The sequence below is a fragment of the Echiichthys vipera genome (genome assembly GCF_963691815.1).
Source record: "Echiichthys vipera genome assembly, chromosome: 6".
NCBI lineage: Eukaryota > Metazoa > Chordata > Actinopteri > Perciformes > Trachinidae > Echiichthys > Echiichthys vipera.
Genome location: NC_139831.1, coordinates 26,359,510 through 26,372,811, shown reverse-complemented (window position 1 = coordinate 26,372,811; position 13,302 = coordinate 26,359,510).

The window sequence follows — 13,302 nt, the reverse complement described above, 5'->3', positions numbered from 1 at the left end:
TCTACCTGACTTCTTCAGCCACATAAACACACTAACTTACACAACGTCCAATCCTGTTATTTGCTTGTTGTTATCCTGTTGGAAGAAAGGCTTAGAATTGAATTGGCCAGATGTAGGCCACATACACACACACACACACACACACACACACACACACACACACACACACACACACACACACACACACACACACACACACTGGCTATGGTCAAGTTAAATGGGCTAATACAATGTTACACTGGGAAACACTAGTATTGTCAGTAAGGAACCAGCAGATATAAACGCATAGCATCAGCTTCCATGTCAAAACACGGTGATCAGATTTTGTCCGAAATACCTTTCGTTCCCAGGAGATTCTTTCTGCCCCGAGCTGTTTGTCAGTACCACTTAAACCCTGTGTCTCTTACCAGGTTTCTGGCTGAAAGCTGTGTGTGTTTGTGTGTGTGTGTGTGTGTGTGTATGTGTGTGTGTGTGTGTGTGTGTGACTACATCCACTTGTTGTGGTTTTCATTTATTCCATGGCTAAAATACCTACATTATACATATTCTGTATTTGATTTTACAAAACAACATGCAGTATTTTTGTACTAAGCCTTAACTGGCAGTTATACTCTGTTATAACTTCCACTTCCGCAGTCTGCAGACTTGGCACATCCAGTGCGGTCGCAAGAAGGTTTGCTGTGTCTCCCAGCATAGTCTCAAGGCCAATGTCATCATCAGAAAAGCCCTGAACCCTCATGTACAGATTTCTGTGGATGAAGGAAAAACTTGCTGTTTTGGACAAAGCAAAAGACTTACAGGGCTCAGGCATCTTCATCAACGAAGATTTTCCTGAGGCTGTCCGGCAAAGAAGGAAAGAACTACTCCCTGCAATGAAAGCAGCTTGTGAGAGAGGGGACATTGCATAATTACAACCAAACCAACATTTCTTTTCATCATTTGACCACTAACCTCTGTAGCTATTTCAATGAAACCCAGTTCAATGACTTATGGATTTATTTGCCTCCTAATATATGTTCTACGTTCCATCTGAATATAAAAAGTCTATAAAAGAAACTATGAGGCATTAATTCATTATTTAGCTTTACTCAAACATGATTTTTCTGTTATTGCTTTATCAGAAACATGGCTTACACAGGCCTCTAGTAAAATCTTTAAATTACCCAAATACAATGCAGGTGGAGTGTGTCTGTTTATTCATGATGATTATGAATTTAAAATCAGGATGATCTTTCTCTGAAGTCTGAAAAGGTTAAGGTAGAATCATTCAATGGCTTTCTGCCTCTGGTGGAAGGACTTTTGTTGTTGGTGGTATTTATTGCCCACCTGATGGTATCATAAGATATTAAAATGAAACTGAAATGTCTTTTCAGTTCTCTTGACTTGATCAATAGGTAGGACAAACTTTGTTATATTTTAGGAAATTGAAATATAAATCTCTTTAAACATAAATCAGATACCCTTTGTGGGGATTTTCTTAATATTTTTTGAGTCTAGTTATTTTTTCCCTCTCAGTCTAAACGAGTTTATGAAATTTTAGTAACTTTAATTGATAAAACCTTAACCAAAGAAATAAAATTTGGGTTCTTGTTTTCAGATTTGTCAACATTTACCAACTTATGTTCCAATTATCTCATGTTTTAAGCCTCCTTATATCCAAAAAATAATTGCCATAATTTAGGAATTAAAATCATCCCCAGGTGGTCATGACAATATTTCTGTGTCCCTTGTGAAACAGGTGAAACAGTTAATATTACAGCCACTTGTTCTTATATTTTCCCTGTCTTTGAAAACAGGCATCATGCCTGAGGATTTAAAATTTGCTAAAGTTATAGCTGTTTAAAGCAGATGATCCATGTTATTTTAGTAACTATAGACCCTTATCTATTTTGCCACGTTTTTCAAAAATAGTGATAATGGATGTTTTTCATTTAGACTTAAATTCAGACAAAGAATTTACACTTATATGGCTATGCTTCACCTGATTGACAATGTTATTTCTTCACTTTAAAATAATAATGTACGTGAAGTATTTTCATTAACATTTAAAAAGCTTTTGACACAGTCAACCATCATATTTCATCAGAAAAACTGTATAAATACGGTTTTCATGATGTTACTTAAAAGTGGTTAAATGATCAATTTGTTCGTATTAAGGGTTGCTATTCTAACAAAGCCAAATTACTCTGTGGGGTCCATTCAAGGGTCCATTCTTGGACTATTATTATTTCTTATCTATATAAATGATTTGTCTAATGTTTCCAATATCCTCTCTGTTTGCAAATGGCACAACCCTCATTTTCTCTTATTCAAAATTGGATTAACTCATAAGAGATGCTAATGCCGGTTTATCTGCCTATGCTACCTTGTTCAGATTAAATAACAACAAAATCTTTGAATATGAAAAAATCTAACTTGAATATTTTCAGTGGTAAAAAAAACATACTCAGAGATTTATCTAGGATTCCAACTGAGTCTGATGAGATGCCTCAAGTGTCAAGTAAAACATATTTTGCTGATGAGAGTTTAAATTGGAGAGAACAAACTGACTGAGTTCGTAAAAAAGAAAATCATAAATCTATTGGGTCACCACTAAGTATATCCTAATACTTTATTACAGTTTGATTTATCCTTATATTTCATATTGTAATATGATTTGTGGAAGTACTTTTCCAACTTCTCTTCACAAAAGGTTGGTCCTCCAGAAAAATATTGTTGAGATTGCAACCCTTTAGAGTCACATATTAAATCTGCCCCTTTATTTCTGAAACTCCAGATTCTTACTATTTGTGACATTTGTTTTTATTTACAAAATACTTTAATGCAAAGGTAATATTCCTGAGCAGTGAGACTTATTTTAAACCAACCTCACAATTACGTTCATATTTGTATATCATCACATCTTCATCCTAAACTGGAGAGCTACTGGAGAGGCAGGTGTCTCCTACAGCGCCGGGCGCTCCTAAGCACGTTACAAAAGATGCTTAAAAAAAGCATTTAACAAATATTTTTCCTCATGTATTATGGTCCATGTCTTATTTTTTTCACTCAGAGGTATGTAATTTACTTTAAAAAATAACCCCCCTTACATACACACACTCACTTTGCACACTTGGGTGCATAGACACACAATCACACACTTCCTTACATATTACACCCTCACATTTTTGTTTTTTCAATGGAAATTATCATTGTTCTTTCTTAACATTGTTGCTAGCAAACATATTTTTTACCATCACTATTATTTTCTGTATTTTGTGTTTTTTTTTAAATTTCAATAACTTTGTGGGTTTATCATTTGTCATTTCTGTGTATGTTTTTAAATTGTACAAAATAAATTTGTAAAAAGTACTGCCACAGCTCACAGATGACCTGACACCATAGAGCAGGCATCTCCAATCCTGGTCCTGGAGGGCCACTGACCTGCAGGTTTTAGGTTTCTCCCTGCTGAAACACACCTGAGTGATGATGATTATCAAACCTGTGACAAGCTTTAGCTGCTTGATAAAGAGCAGCTGAAGCTTGATAACGAGCAGAGCATTAGACACAGCAGGATTGGAGATACCTGTTGTAGACAGTGCATAAATGCACGCCATACACACTACTGAGTCACATTATGAGTTGCTGTGATATAAAATTCAAGCTGGATCAGCCTGAGATTTTTATGTTTCACTTTGATTTTCGGTGTTATTTTGAATCCAGCCCTCAGGGGTTGATGACTTCGGTTTTCATTGATTGTTTTTAAATTATTTTGTTCTCAACAAATTATACAATGTACATACGTAAAGATTTTTAACTTTAGTAATTAAATCATCAAGATCTGGTTTCTCATCTAAGTGTCCCCTCAATTGTTTTGAATAGTCTATTTCACTTGGGTGGGTGGCGGGTGGATTATATAAGCATACGTGATTTGGATGATGTCAGACTTTTCCCGCATTTCACTACTACTACTTTCCATGTCGGTAGCCTTGTACGCTAACCATTCCCTACTGTAGGTAATACACTGACTAAGAACCTCACACAACCACATTTCAAAAGAGCCAAACTATCCCTTTAAATTGGTTATCATTTCATCTTTTCTACAACTTATCCATTAAGGACAGTTTCATGCCCAACCAAGCCTTCATTCAGCTAAATATGAACTGGGTTCCTAAAATAACTCCTGTACGTCACTACTGGAATTTCAGAGCCCAGAATTTAGCCTTGTTTCCTCTCCTCTCATCATCCCCATCCTCCAGAGGTTTCTCCATCACTGCTTTGCCTGCATGCTCTTTTCTTTCCCTCCCTTCTCATCTCCTCTCTTCTGTCTTTACCTCTGCTGTTTTCCTTCATCCTTTCATTTCTTGTTTCCCAATTTGTTACTCTTGCTATATTGGTCGTGCTCTCTTTTTTCTTCTCTCTGTCTTTCATATTCTCCTGGTCCTCCATCTCCCCTCCTTTCTTTTTACCTATCCAACTTCTCCTCCCCTTGTCCTCCTTTACTTCTCACCTGTCCTCCTGGGTGTTTGACAGCATTTATAAACACTCACTAAAAGCCTCAGTCACAGGCTGCTGTTAGTGCTGCACTATTCAGCCTAATTTACCTTCAGTGGAAAAAGGGCTTTTACTGGCTCCAATTTTGGCTGTGTGTGTGCATGAGGATAATGTCATAGCACATTCAGCGTGTGGGGGGACAGCCCAACAATTTTCATGTTGGACTGAAAATGTCTAAAGTTACAAGACCTGAAGTGTGAATTTGAAGACACTCATGAAAAGGTTTAGAGGACTGATTCTGACTAGGAAACAAGATGAGGGTGAGGTTATTTTCCATTTCACAGACGATAAATTCATCAAAACTCTTTTAAAAAATGTATATGCACGGAGCTTCAGTACATAAAACTGAGGTACAATAGTATTCTAAGCGCATGTATTCATTCCAAAATTACAATTATTTGTTTCTATCATATATTGTTTCTGCATTAGTATGACTTTGTGCCCTCTACTAACAGAGAACACTGTATCATTTTTTTAATATATAATATTTGCAACAACAATATTAATCTTTTCACTTAGAGTGGACAGTGGTGGATAGATGTGTTAAGATTTAGTTACGGCCAAAAATGTATTGGCTGCGTCCACGGCGCACCACAACTGTCATGACTCCCCATTCCCCATGTTGCTTTTCATTTCTGAGTGTGTTTGGTGTTAGCATTTATCATTATGTGGGGTGAATACTGGCAGTTATATTCTACAAGGGAGACTTGTAAGTTGACCGAGAGCACTGATGTTAATGTCATCTTGAGCTCATGCAATAGCTCAAGATGATGTTAAGATAAGTTCCACAGTTTTTTATCACTTCTCTGTAAAAACTTACTGCTGAAGATGGACAACCTTCTGGTAAGCAAGTAACTGGTTGTCCAAGTTACCGTTTTTTATTGTTAGCTAGTAAGTGAGATTGCCAGTTTGTTAGCTAGCTTTCACATGTTAGCTAATTTGAGTTCTGAGTCAGGTAAATCACTCCATTATTCACTAATTGGCTAGTCCTTACGAAATAGTACAGTAAAGTTATCTGAGATGATGCCATAGACTGTATAAGTGAAGATGGCAGTCTCCGGGTCTGAAAAGTGTAGACAATGGTGAAGTGCCTTAAACCTGCATTATTTCTAATGTCCAGCAGGGGGCGAGACCACTGGTTGCAAAAAAAAAGTCAGATTGTATAAAGGCAATGAGAGAATGATCCTACTCCTCATTTGATTTATTAATCTCAGTAAACATTTCCCAAATGTGTTTATGGTGTCAGTCTTCTTCAATGTAGCATGATGTTCATTTAGTAAATTATGGTCCCATTTAGAGTAAAACAGACAATGTGATTTCTGCCTAGGCGACCTGTCAGTCAGAATAGAGGTGTACAGTAACAATGCCTATCCATGGCACTCTAAGCAGTTAGCAGTTGTCTAGTGTTAGTTGATAACATAGCTCCACCCTCTCGACCGATATGGTCTCTTCTGGCTCCAAATGCCAGATGCCAATGGCCAAAATACCAAACCAATGGATGATTTCACGGCAGCTACAACCTAGCAGAAAGAAATGTACTTGGGCAGTCCTTTTATTGATTCCATTGTGGCTAAGGGCGCACTCACACTGTCCTTCCGCACCGGGCCAAAACAGGTTTTACGGGTAAAGCCTAGCTCGTTTGACCAGTGTGAGTGCAACCGCTCCGCGCCTAGCTGCGGCCAGCTGGCCGTCCACTGCCCGTTTGAGAGAGGTGGGCTTTTCTAAAGCGTGTTTGCACATGTACGAGCACGAGCGTGCGCACGTGTACGAGCACGAGCACGACGCCTACGGTGGCTCTCACGTCATTTCATGTGCGCCTGTTGGGACATAGAAAAAAAAAAAAGACAGACCATGCGCGGACATCTAACAACAACAACAATGCCAGTGAAAGGTTCCAGTTGGTGTGATGCGGAGGTGGACTGTTTACTGCAGATTTGGGCGGATAAAAATATTTAAAAATAGTCGGACAAGACGCACAAAAACTCTTTGGAAACAAAGCGACGCATCGCGATGAAGTCAATCAATGCTTGTGACGTGTTACGGCATGATGACGTATGGACAGGCAAGAAGCATTTGCCCAGGCAGTGTGAGTACAAACGGGCTGGCCAGCGGGGGAGAGGGTGGGGGGAACAAGTACCCTAAAGCCCGGGGCGCGGTACGGGCGGACAGTGTGAGTGCGCCCAAAGTGTATAGATTACCTACTTAAACAGGGAGTGATTTCAAACACATGCAGCTATAGTTTTCTCTATTAACCTCTATGGAGTCATATGATTACTTACTATTTACTATTACCTACTAGTGTACTTTCAGTTCATGCTCATCCACGAATGTGTCCACGCCACGGCTCTGTTTAGCCTTCTCAAGGTCTACTTTACAAAACTTAGTTGAGTTAAGTACTAAAGTATTCGAAGCTCAAACACCCAGTTGTTGTAATAAGATCTTATAAGGATTAGAGGGGAACAACTCAGTGGCACATTGGTTTGGTGAGATTACTAAAGCAATCAAGTTTTTTTGTCTACATTTTGAAGAGTTAAATACTTTTCATTAAGGCCATTACTGCCCATTTAATCTTCTGCTTATTGCAAAAGAAATTAATAGAATATATTAACTTTATCACTTCCTGCTGACCAGATTACTTTTGAAATTAAAAAGAGGCTTTTATGAGCTGGATTGAGGTTGAATTGCTTCATCAATCACAGAGAATAATGAAAACAATATTTCTTTATATCTTTACATGACTTTAATATTTTTGAATAAAACAATGGTGTATTGTTTCAAAGAAGCAACCCAGATGGGCTAAGACCAAAATATCCTTTTTAGTTAAGTGTGCGTGGTGACTGAAGGATGGATGGATGGATGAGAATGAAAGAATACCTGACTGTCTAACAATAGATCCTTGGGCTTCAATAAACAAGACTTCAATCCCCCCTTGGCTTCCTGTGTAGACCATGTGTTTGATGGAACTATAAGCTCTGGCTCCATTGTCCTGCTGGTTTAAATAGAGAGAAAGTGTGTGTTTCTCTCTCTCTCTCTCTGTCTCTCTCTCTCTCTGTGTGTGTGTGTGTGTGTGTGTGTGTGTGTTTGAGCCCCTCAGGACCAAATGAGAGTGCTTGCCACTGGAAGGCAGCCATAACTAGCACACAGGGGACACCCATAAACACTCTCTACCTCTGTTTCTAACTCTATGTTTTTTTCCACACAAACACATATTCACAATCCCTCAGTCCCTGTGTTTGTGTGTTTTGGGGTTTAATTACGTGATTTTTATGGCATAATCACTTGGCCCTAATAAAGCCAAGAGAGTCTTGGGGGAGATTTGCGCACACACACATTCTTTTCTCTCTGAAAAAAAAACACAAACACAAACTGCATGTTTAGATCTACTTAGTTTACAGTGCATCCTACTTCTTCTTCTGGAGCTTTCAAGTTCTCTTTTAATAAATGACAAATATCTTAGTCCTGTGATTGTGTGACAGGGGCTTGCTTAGTTTATTTTATAGTGAATTATTGCAGAAAGAGAATTCCGGGTTTGAACCCGGGCCCTCCTATGTGGAGTTGGCAAGTTGTCCTCGTGTTAGCCTGGCTTTTCTTTGGCATTTCCCCTGGTTTCCTCCCAGCAGTGACGTGCAGTCAGGGGAGGCAGGTGAGGCTGTGCCTCCCCTGTCATCATGAGAGGAAAAAGAAAGGAAATAATAAAATAACACAAGTATTAATATTTGTCCTCTTGACTATGATTTTGGTGTGGTTCTTAATGTATTTTGACCATTTTTATAGTAAAAATGGCAGAAAATTCTGTATTTCCTGCTTAAATAAACGGAGTCTCTTCGGAGACGAGAGGTGAGGCACGGACAGCCAAGCCTCCCTTCAGATTGCGCAATCACTCACAAACTGGATTGAGCGTGTGCAGATGGCGCGTGGTTGTTCCCATTTCTGTGTATGTTTCCAATATGATGGTTGAGGACACTTTTATGTAATAAAAGCAAACGTCTTCTTTTCCATGGTCTTCAGTAATGTATTTTACGTATGTGTGTAATATTCACATCTTATTGATATGACATAAATCCACAGGGAAAATGCTTGCAGTACCTCTGCCTCAAGGAAGGAGGCAATAGTGAGCAGCCTGATAGCCTGCATCCAGCCAGGTCACGGTGAACTCTGACCTGTGTGCAAAAAGTAAACACAAGAAGTGTGCTGTGCGACGCTGTAGAGCTTAGCGACAAGCTGTCATTTCTCGCCCTGAAAATGGAGGATTTGATTTCTATACTAAGACATTTTTCAAAGCTGGACTTTCAGTCAAAGCAAGAAGTAATTTACAAGTAAAGGTAAGATATACTGCAATATACAGTGGCAGTGGTGTTTTAAAATGGTTTTCAGCATCCTATTTGCTCCTGTTTGCTCCTATTCCCTCATCCTATCCTATTGGCATCCTACTGTATGTTTGTAAATCTGACTTGTTAATCAGTGCCTCCCCAACCCCAACCCTCACTGCACGTCACTGCACGTCACTGCCTCCCACAGCCCAAAAACATGCAGGTAAGGTTAAATGTTGATTCTGAATTGCCCTTAGGTGTGCATGTGAACATGAATAGTTGTTTCTATATTCCCTTCACACATAAACTACAAGCCTGAATTTATCTTGACATGTGAAGACGCAAATCGAGTTTACCCTCCAATTTCCCTTGTCCAAAGACCCTTGCCCATGCGTAAACAGAGCTGCTGATTGTAAATGACAACGATAAAGAAGAAGGGTCATCTACATGAAGACAGCAATGAAAATATCTTACGAATTCAAGGGCCTGCAAAAGACTTGGTTGTTAATGACAAAGTAAAAAACAGCTACATGACCACAGAGTAATCTGCATTTATTCCTCCCTCCTGTATGCTCTACCAAGGCACCACCCCTCTCAACCAGTATTTTCAGTAAGTGAAAATGCATCTGACAGAGAATCTCCTGTTGTGTGCTTCATACAGTATGTGAAAGAGAAAATCTGAACAATGTCCACATGTGATTCTCCTGACATTTACTGCTGTTATGTGAAAACGGTCATGTGATGAATTTGCAACCTGTCAATGGTAAATCCTGCCTCTTGCCCAGTGTCTTGGGGATCTGTGTATCTGATCCCAGAAGAATTTCTGGAATTGGCTCCAGAACAACCCTGAAAAGGCAGCTCTGGCTACCTTTCCATAAGATGAAACTGCACTTGCAATTTTGAGGAAAAGTTTTGTTTGACTTTGATGTGTCTAATCAAAATCCAGTTCACATAGGGAGGAGATCGTCAGGAAACAAACACAGGACTCTGACCCAGGAGACTGCTATTCATGTCCTGTATGAAACCAAAAGACAATGTTGACTTGTTTTGTTTTTTTTCCAAATTTTTTTATTGATTTTTGCAAACAGGCAAAAAATAAAAAGTTGTATACAGTTGTATAGTGCATCAGCGCATCTGCCTTTAAGTGAAAAAGAAAAAGAAAAACCCAACATAAATCCCACTATCCCTCCCAAAAACCTGTCAGACGTCTTTCTTCAATGAAATAGATGCCTCATAAAGGGTCACTGGCAGTCTGCCTTCAGTAAAGGAGTCATTGAACATTCTCACAAGGATGGGGGATAATAACATCGAGTATGCCTTAAAGAACTTCAATGTAAAACCATTGGGTTGAGGGAATTTCCTGCTTACATAGACTTCATAGGCTTCATGCACCTCCAACAGAGAGATGGGTCTACCGAGTTCCCTAGCGATATGTATATCAATCTGATGATATGTTAAACAGTCTAAGGGGTTAGGGGTCGCTGCAGTAATTGGGTTGCAATGTTGACTTGTTTGAGTAACGCACTCAACCGTTGTTATGTAACTACAGTTAACATATGTGCATTTGATATATTGGCTGTTGGGACAAATAATCACAGATTGCTCAGTGGTCAAATTCATATGAATAACATGTGCTTGTTTTTTTTCTTCAGATTTTTCCATATAGCTTGATAGTGTTTTTTGTCATGTCCTCCCTGTCTGGTATAGCTTTAAGAAATGGCTTTAAGTGATAACCCCTGCTGACATCATGAGGGTCATTTTTTTCTATTTACAGTATTGTCCTACCCACAAGGAAATGTTTCACTTCATCTTTAATATAAAGTATCTAAAGGTGCTCTACTTGAAATACTGAAAAAAGCTCTCACCTGAAAAAGCAATGTTTTTTTACGTACAGGCACGGCCAGACCGACACAACAAACAACAGAGAAACTTGGATTACAGGACACGCAGAGGGATAGTTACTTCATTCTCTTCTCAGGATGTCTTTACTCCACTATATCTTTACATTGAAAATTGTTAGCTGCTGTATTAATACACTGAATATACACTGTATATGAAGTACATTGCTAAAATTTGAAAAATGACACATTTTTATGGTGTACCTTGTCATGTCTTATTTAAGCGCGTCTCTAAGCAAGGCACAACATTCTTCATCCACATGTGGTGCTCTCTGACTTCTGACCCCTCGAGAATAAGTTTATAGAGTGTTTCATCTAATGTTTAAAACATTTCTGAAACTCATTTTCCTCTTGCAAAAAAAATTGATACTCACATTAAAAATTAGTCGCAGTTTTATCCCGTGAGATTGAAAAAATATGGAAAAATACAGCCGTGATAGAGAAACTGACTTCAAAGCAGAGTCCATGCTTGCACCATAGCATTCTTTTGGTGACACGTCATCCAGGACTACTACACATGGGTTGATGATTGATATCTGTCTGAGGCAAAATAAATGTATTCAGTTGGAAACTTCAGCCAGAAAAACGGACAGAACATTGTTTCTGAAACAAGGTCATGTCTTATTTAATAGGAAATAATTGTGTGGGCTATGTCACAGTGTGTGTGAGTGGGTGGGTGTGCGTTGGTTTTTAAGTTTCTTGGTCTGGATTTCCAAACTTCCAGAGCTTTCCCCCAGACATCAGACATTCAAAGAGTAGCTCTTTGAAACCTCCTTTAGAAAGAACCAAAGTCTTTAGAAATGTCTTCAGGGATTGATTGTGAAGTGTGTGTTAGTGTGTGAGGGACACACACAGAGGCAAATAAAGTGAGAAGTCTCCCTTGATATCAAACACTACTCCAAGTGGCATAGTTCACAGAGCTAGGATGAGAATACCTGTTGAAAGCGCGTGTGTGTGTGTGTGTGTGTGTGTGTGTGTGTGTGTGTGTGTGTGTGTGTGTGTGTGTGTGTGTGTGTGTGTGTGTGTGTGTGTGTGTGTGTGTGTGTGTGTGTGTGTGTGAGTTACATCAGATGCATTGAGTCTCTCTCTCTCTCTTTTCTTTAGATCAGCTGTTTAGTTTTGCGCTGCCCTTCACATAGAAAAGGATTATGTGATGATTAGAAACATGGAGTAGTTTGACAAGATCTAGCATTTGTGAGTGCTGTAATGAATTTGGCCGTGATGATGAGTTGGCCATGAATGTTATTTAGCCTTAATCTCTCAAAATCAGACCTTTGCCCCTCATGGTTAAAGCCTTTACAGTTTTTGTTTTACTGAGTTACTAAAATCGGTAATAAGTTGGTTAGATATTGTGAATTTGTATTGATCTTTTTGTTGAGTCACATTTTAATCAGCCTTTCTGTGCAACCGGAACTTGTATGCTTTTGTAATGCTTAATGTTTGCAAGGAATCCCCTGTAGGTTTGGTCCATTTACTGTTTCAGTAAGTTTGTTCAAACAGCATGTAAAGGCTGTTTTCTGGCTTCAGAAATCCCAATCATCCTAAACAGTCAGCCCAAGCTGTTGCTGCATCCAATGGTAACCAGAAAGAACTCAGAGCAAACCACACACAAATAATGTATAAAGCAATAAAGTTCACTGGCTAGTTTTGATTGGTTAAGAATATTGCTGAAGCAGTCCCTGGTTCAGGCTTTGGACCGTCCATCACTCCCAGACAGGCTCACTTTTGTTCACTGCTGTGCAACCCTCCCTTCTCTGTAGGTTCCTGCTTAACCTGGAGCTTATCAACAACATCCTTTAATCGTGTGTCCTCTGTGTTAAATTGATAATAATTTGAAAGCATGCTAAATCATTTTTATTAAAATTCTATATGTGCACAGTGAGTAATAATAACACTTCAATTATATTGTGTTAAATACTTAATGTTTAAAAATGTACACAGTTACAAGATGTTAGTTACAGTTTTCCCTGATGTTAGCATGTAGCTGCATGTAGCAGTGTATGTAAGGTAAACACTGCAGCAGTGTGCCTGAAGCAGGTGACCATATAAAGAAATATGGCACAAATAACTGTTGGAAACTAAGTACTCAGGACAGTCTGAAATCTGATATATTAAACTAATGGTCTTGAAAGCCTGGTAAAGTAACTAGTTGCTGAAGTAATCAGATAAATGTAGTGCAGGAAAAAGTATAATATTTCCCACTGATTAGTAGTGGAGTAGAAGTATAAAGTAGCATGAAAAGAAAATACTCAAGTAAAGGACAAAAGCCTCAAACAAGTATCTGTAGTAAAATAATTGAGTGAAAACCTCTGGTTAGGATTGTTTTTTGTTAAGGTTGTTGCACTTTGATTTGGCCTGTTACTACTGTTTACTTTGATAAAATAAAGACAATAAGCACTCCTTTGTCACTGTAGTGTTTTACAATATCCATTAATGTGATGCACATATTTTTCCGGCCCCTCATTTTGGATCACTTTCGTCAACTGGCCCAAGTTCCAAATTAATTGAATAGCCCTGCTTTTGGGGTAATCTCTATACACAGATTCTGCAGAGGAATGTGG